Here is an 8,066-nt window from a genome sequence, read left to right as displayed (position 1 = left end):
CTGTTTTAGAGATGCCTCTTCCTCAGAATGCTTTTTGCTCACTGCTTACCTGGATTTCAGGCCAGGCTCACGTGCACTTCCAGATAATTCTTCTTAGCCATCTATCTCGGGATCCTCATTTCCATAACACCAGAGATCAGTTTTGTTTATATGCTTATAACACCTATGTGAGACTGCATGAAGCTGTGTTCTTGAGAAAAACACCTGAAACCTCTTTCCTTTACTTGTCTCAGGCTTTCTCTGCAAAGCTATTGCACCTTGGTCTTCCAAATTTCCAAAAGTCAGCTGTGGGACAGTCCAGGAGGCACAGCCGTGATCTGAGCTGGCCCTCATTAGCTTCCCAAAAGTGTAGATGTGACAGAGATAGCAGGAACGTCTCAACCTTGCAAAAGGTTTTCATGGGGACTCGCCCCAGAGAATCCAACTCAGTCATAAATCCCTACTGCCCCGCAGCATTATATTTTGTGACAGGAAATCAGCTACAGCTCTCAGATGGCAAACCCCTGCAGATGTCACTTCCTTTGGCTCCATTTGAACTAATGACCTCAATGCAAAGGGATCCACGTTTCCCTCATAATCCGCAGACTCACTCAGGTTCTTCTTCTAGGTCACCAGCCTCGCAGAAACCACAGTGTGGTGGGGAGGAGGAGGGAAGGAGAACAACACACAAAAACAACCCCAGACTCTGTTATAGAACGACAACAGTAAAAGTCACATGGATATCGATGGCAAAAACACACATAAACGGCAAGGGAAAGAGAAAAGAAAACCCTATTTGGGATTTTAAAAGAAAAGTTGAGCATGCATACACAATACCCTTTGGCAAAGGAGCCTGGGCCGGAAAGTGTTGCAACCCCAACATGCTGTGCTCAGAGAAGGTGTTAATGGTCCAGCCATCCTGCCGTATTGCACACAAACAGGAGAGGCCCTGCAGAGCTGTAGGGGTCTTTAAGATCCCCACCCAGATGGAAAGAGCAGAGAGAGTTATGTAGGATTAACGCGAGGGAAGAGGAAGGAAAGGGGTGAAGGAAAGGTAATGTCCCAAGCACTAGAGAGCTCTGAGCTAACAAGGCAGGTTTGCTGTGTCTCACACCTTGAAATGGGGATGCTGTGGCTGCCCCTCTCCCACACCTTGGGGTCTGCTTCTCACACTCAGGGCAGGGCGCCAGGGCTCCCCTCCTCTCCGGGACTCTGTGGGCCAGACCTGTGATTTATTGACCAGCTGCATTTAGGGTCACCAGTCCCAAACTCCTCTGAGCTCCCAGTAGGAGCCAGAAGCTTCAGGCACTCTGCTCAGAAGGCACATGCGTGATGTATTTGCAGCTGATGCCTATAGCTGAGGTCTCTTCCTAGTGTGGTCGGAGATCCTGGTTCTTACACGTGGGGAAAGAGATATTGGAAAGTTTATGACACTAGACTATGCATGTTTCCTTAGTAAGAGCTAGCAAAATCTTCACACGTGTCAACCTTCCTGGCCCTACAAGCCACACACCAAAATCATCACATGGCTACGGGCTCCCAGGCACAAAGCTCTGGGTGAAAGCCAGGAGTGTACGTGCTTGTGGTTTGGGAATTTACATGCTGCACGGAATGGGTGGTATCTTCCCCAAAGCCTGCCACCACAAACACAATGGGATACCCAAGAGCTCCTTTGCTTTGCCAGTGATGCTGTAACAAGATCTCATGTCCAGAGAAAAGAATTGGTCATATCCCAGTACAGGCTACAGCTTTCTGAGTGTTAATAGTGAGGGAGAGACGTTATTACTTTGCACAGGACCACAGGGTATAGCTGATTCTTCATTGTCCGGAGGGTTTAATAAAAACTGAAGTTTTTCAAATGGGCCACGGATTAAAAGGGCTTACATGAGGGAGACACTAGATGAAATTCTGCTAGCTAACCTCTAAAAAAGATCCATTTGTGATAGTATTGAACACTCATGAATTTCTTCTGCAACACATAAAGCCCAGGCATAACCTGCGTAACCAGCTCCTATGAGAGGTATTTCATGTCCAGAATAAAGCACAGCAGACAATTCAGACAGTGAGCTGAACATCTGGAGAGGCCAGCACTGGCTTTTGCATTTGCAGACGTGATTCACCACCACCATCTCCATAAGCATTCTCATCAGAAATGTTTGGAGACCATTTTTAACTGGTCATTCGAGGGGCAGCTCCAGAATTATAATCAACTGCACACTACTAGGCAAAGTGCTGGACTGTTGAACTCGTGTACAGTTTTCCTGTGGATCAGATCAAATTCCTGATGTAGGAAAAACTATTAGGGCCTCCGTTCTGTTTTCACTTCTGAGAGCTTAACACACATGTTACTGACTTCAACAAAGTGATTTCCAACATATACCTGTGAGAATGCAGGATCAAACCACAATGTGTTATGTTTCAAAATATTTTTTCACAATAAGCTGGTTTAGTGAACTCACTTTTAACCCCTAGAGAGCTGACGGTAATGAGATCATGCAGAGAAAGGATATGGAGTTTCACCCCAATCTCCAGGAGACAACAGGCCATATCCAAAAATCCTCCCTCAAATCAGTAGTACTTTTGGCCATGGAGCAATACCATCTGTGGAGATAATTCGAAGGAAGGAGCAAGGTCAGAATTTCAGCTGTCGGTTGAAGATTTGAAGCATACATATCTGGGATGCTGTACGGATATGTTTGCTCCAACGTGGGAAGTGCTTTCAGTCTGTGCTTTTCCTAAAGCCTCGCCTCCTGAAGTCTTGTGAATATCTGAGACATTTTTTCTACAGTCCTTTTTCTCTCCTCTTTCATTTAAAAAAGAAAAAAAGTTCTTTGGAAATATATTTTCTCATAGGAACAGCTTCAAAATGAGTCACGAAGGTGGGACCACGTTAAATATTGTACTTTGGATAACTCTGCTGTGACTTTTGCTTTAGCAACAGAAAGCATGACAGGTTGATTTGAGGCACGAGCTAGATCAAATCTGAGCTGTATTGCTATAAGGAAATGAGAGTCATAAAAGTGGCTCCCATAAAATCACGCAGCAAATTAGCGCGATCAGAATCCCGATCTTCCAGATCCTAGTCCAACACTGTAGTAACAAATCTGCGAGGGGAAATGTTTGTCCCTGCCCCATCTGCATCACACCAGGATTTAACTGGTGTATTTAATCCTTCATTTTCAGCACTAACATTATACATTCAAGAAAAAAAAAAAAAAAAACAAAAAAACCCGGTGTTTGTCAGTTCTAATTAAATTATATGTTCTATTTTTTTAATTAAATAGCCTAAAAGGAAATAAACTGGAAGAAATATCCTAATAAATGATTTAGAAATATTTCATATGTATCCAAGAAGAGAGCCAAATATAAATTGACAACTTAGTGCAAGAGAACTTCAGTCTGGGTTTTATTGCAATAACAAAAGTGCGTATTTAAAAGCCTTCACACAGAGCATCTATTCAGAAACAAGCCCGAAGACAGTCAGGGAATTAAAAGGAGGATAGTGTTTTGAATTAATCTAGAACATTTTTGCGGATTAGTTTACAAGCACAGAATGCCTCAGGGGGCTAGGGAGAGCGCAGAGCACTGAAGTCAGAGGGATCTGTCTTTTTCCTGTTGCTAGTGATTAGTTCATATCTCTTTGACACCATGTTTACAAGCCCCTAATTGCCTCATTAATACCTCATTATTACTTAGAAAGTGAAGAAGCTTTTAGCTTTGAAGCTGCTTTGCTGCACTTGAAGGCAAATATAGGGTGAATTTTGAATGTGTTGGTACTAATTAAAGTTGAAGTCTGTTTCCTGTTGCTTGTGGGTGGGTGTTAATAGCTTCAAAGAAAAAAAATTAGTCTTCAATTTATATTATACGCCTCCTAACTTATACACAGAGGAATAAGAACAAGTAAGAAGCCCATTGCTGCAAACTGGATTTACAAGGGGACACATACCCAAACATCTATTTTCTTTTTGTGCTTTTTACAAGCGGACCAGACTCTATGAGCACTTGTTAACACTACGTTAGAAAGTCTGCAGCAGACTGAAGATGGCCAGCACAGTCCACGCAGATGCAGCACACATCCTCCTGTGCTGTCACACGTGTGCAGGACACCATAGTTACTTTTTGCACCAGAACGACAAAAAAGAAACAGATTAACCACTGCATAAAATAGGCCCAGGGTCATCTGTCTCCTGCTCAGGATGGTCATTGTTCCCAGGGTGAAGTTTGCTACAAAGCAAAGCCAAAATCAGGCACAAAATGTGTATGCCATGAACTTTCACTTCCAACCATACGTACATATTACATATATATCCAAATATAGTATGTGTACACATAATGCACAGCACATTGCTGCAACCAGTAAGTGCATTTTTCCTGATTTGAGCCTTAATCTGTAAGATCTTTGACCAATTTTCAGTTTTCAAATCACTGTTGAAACACCTATTTCAGCACACAAATTGCAAACAAACCAGTGACCACAACTATGGTTACTGGATTATTGCATAAACGAATACATGAGATGTTTAGAAGCTGACTTGGGCTATAGAGATGCACTGGCTGATGATGATTTTGAGGAATTTTCTTCCAGTTCCAAACAGAAGAGAGACAGAACAGACATTAACCACAACAAAATCATTTCCATGGGAAATTTTTAACAGAAATGTGCTTTCTTTCAATTATCTTGTTTTCAGGGGTCTGGGGGGTGTTGTGTATGGAGAAGGGGGTGAAGGAGAAGGAAAAGATGTCCATTTTTGGTAAAAGCATTCAGTTTTTTAATAAGAATTTTGGACGAGAAAAAGAGTGAAAAATAGCCTTTGCGAAAAGCAAATGGAAAACCCTACATAGACTGAAAGATTTGGATACAAAATAAAATGTTTTTCATACAAATTAAATTCCCAAAGAGGCATCTTTCACCAGTATTGTTTTTCATTGGTGGGGGCAGAGGGTGGGCACAGAAAAAAATCAAGTCGATTAGGCCGAACATTCCCGAACGGAGTAGTCAGGACTTGGCTAACAGTCCCCAAGGCACAGGATTTAGCCCAAAGGGCTCAGAGTCACCGCTGATTATTGGACCTTCTTCTTGCTACGGGCCCAGGACAGCGGGGTCTTGGCTATCAGCACTCATAAGGCACAGCTCAGAACAACGCAGCCTCTCACGTTCCCCTCACACCTTGCATCTCCTCTAAGAGGACATAAGTTAATAGAATTCTGACATCATTTCATTTTTATATTAAAAACAATCTACGAATGTCAATGACACTAAATTACATTCTTAACTTGACAGCATCCCTTTACATACAGGACTGTAAAGAATACAAATATGAAACAGGAAATTCACCTAAAACTATTGGTCAGGAACCCAGCCTACAGAACGGCTAAGGGAGGACCCCCTCCTCCTGAATTGTATTTACAATATCTTTGATTTATATCAAACATTTTAAAAAGTATTAAAACAAAAATAATTAAGGCAAGCCAAATCCTTTTCTTGCCAGCACGCAAGGCTTGTCTGACTGGACATATTGAGGCTATCAAAACGTGGTGTGTATTTATAACCTAGTGCTCAGACAACTTGGAACGACAAACGCAAACAGCCACAAAGAAGTCACTTTGTTCGCTTGGCACAAACAAACCCCCAAGATGAAAAGCAGCCTGGCGTTTATTTTGGGCCAAGCTTCCTCATCTGGCAATTCCCGACGTGGCACGAAAAGGGCAGTGTTACCAAAGGACACAAAGCACATGGAGATGCATCACTAGAGCAAACACAGGCCAGGGTGCCAGATCTTGGTATTCCCGCTTCTTCCTTCCCAGAATGGATGTCACTTTCCCTTCCTTCTCCTCAAAGCACATGGTTTTGGGGCTTTTTTTCTTTTTTAAGGACCAGTCTTGTCAGCACGGCCTGTAAAGCTCTAACAGCTATAATTTAAAGCTGAATCGTGTTGATTGGAAACATGGCCAGCATCTGACTGCAGACATGTCTGAAGACTTCCACATGCATAGCCAAATGAGGACTGGTGAAGACATGGTGAGATTTGCCAAAAATATTAAAGCAAGCTTAGTAGGAGACATGATCCACAACTGTGAAGTGGTAGTAAACAGCCTGGGAAATGCCCGTTCAGAAATCTGGTAGGTTCCCTAAACCAGTGAGCCATGGAGACCCAAGATGCCTGGGAGATACAAGGAAACAAAGAGACAGTATGGTAGCAAACCTTTCTCAAGAGGTTTTTCAGAACACCGAATACAAATCCAAGACTGGAGGAGGAAATCTCAGTATGCTCTGGGTTGATTTGATATTGGTATCTCATTTATCCTTCCACAAACATGGCCAAGGCACAAGAGATGCAACTGAGGAAAACAGGAGGGGTAAAAGAAATCCAGTAGAGGGGCTAGCCAGGGAATATGCAGCTTACGGGATGGATAACACATTTTTGGGGGGCAGCAAGCTGACAACTACCAAAAGGTAATGAACAGTTTGCAGGAGCCCAGGTGCAGTTTGGTTTCAGGAGTGCTGATATATGTTGCCTCAGTTCAAAGCAAGTATCTTACCATCTTCCATGGCTCCTTCAGGGGAGGATCTGGTAAGGCTTGTAGTCCTTATCTCAGCACGGACACTGGGCCTTGAGTCACATTGTCCCATGCATGGGTAGTGGGAAGCTTGGCTGTTTGACGGCATGATGCCTTCATTCTTCTCATACCTTCATTCCCTCAGATAGCTAAAGGCTTTAGAAAGTCTTTATAAAGCCTTAACCTTCTGATGACTTTCAAGATATAAAAGAGGGTCTTAGGTGATTTCGGGTACTTCTTTCTCTTGCCACTTAAAAAAAAGCATTTCCCACAGCTCCTTAAACACCGGAATAGATATGTGTATATTTTTCAGTATACGGATTCATATCCTTGGTTTCTTTGGCAAAAGGCCATGTACATTCTCATGGATTTGTTATTGCCTGCTATAAATTTACTACTCAGAAAGAATAATATTTCATTTGCTTTATCGTCGGTGCCTCTAAAGAGGGTGAAAATGGATTTAAGTCTTTCATTGGGCACCTTGACGAGGGCAGAGAAGGAACAGAAAAAGAATCATAAAAAGTATGTGTTAAGAATTGATATAAGGCTCCATCATTTACAAATACAGTTGATAAACTTAGGTCTCTTTTGTAATAAGTTACAATGCCAAGAGATTTGTTCTGTAAATTCTGTCCAGAACTTGGCAACACCATTTCTAAGAAGGAAAACAATCTCCTAGGTCTAGTTCATGTAACCCTGGAGACTTGGGCAATACTTTCCATCTGAATAAGCAGAGGGTTTGATCTTACTCACGTTGGCTCTGATGCTTTTCCGATTTTACACAGAGGAATATGGGCAGCAGGGAGAATTCATCAGCACAGGTGGGAACAGGGCCTCAAACTCATGCTCAGTTTACATATTCATGGTATATATAACACAACTTCATGGAGTTAAATCTATTAAGCTAAAGCCATTCCCCAGGCAGCTCTACTTATCCCATGATCCTTTATAGCCTCCACAGTGACCTCGTTTAGAGAACGCAGGGCAGTGATCTTATCTCCCTGTATCAGATCCCAAATGTGGTAGGCTTGGGATGAACAGACCAGGACCCGAACTCAAGCAGGGAGAGATCCAAGCACCCAGAAAAGTGTGCTTGGTTTGGCGTGATGGTGTAGAGTGAAATCAAGGATTCACCCTGTTTGTACTCTGGAGCTTGTCCAGAACTTATGTCCAGACCCAGGCTTGCCTCCATTTATCTAGATGTTAGGCAAGCTTGAAGAGTCTGACCACGTGGCTACCGTTATATTAGTATCTGAGTTATATTAAGTTTATATTACTGAACAAATTTATGACTTGAAAGCCTGACCCTTGTCATTGGGGATCCAAGATGTGGACAGATGAAGCAATTTGCACGAAGTAAAGCAAAGGGTGGGTTACGAAGCTGAGGATCAAAGCACAACTCCTGAATCCCACATGACTGGCCAGCTCCCAGGGTGATCCTTTCTCCAGCGATTGAAAGATCAGTAAATTACTCTCTAAATGCTTCCAGCATGAACTCTCCAAAACACAGCAAATGGGATTTTTCACAC

This window comes from Cygnus olor, chromosome 8 (assembly GCF_009769625.2).
Source record: "Cygnus olor isolate bCygOlo1 chromosome 8, bCygOlo1.pri.v2, whole genome shotgun sequence".
In the NCBI taxonomy this organism is placed as follows: Eukaryota; Metazoa; Chordata; class Aves; order Anseriformes; family Anatidae; genus Cygnus; species Cygnus olor.
Note: the sequence above shows the minus strand (reverse complement) of the source record.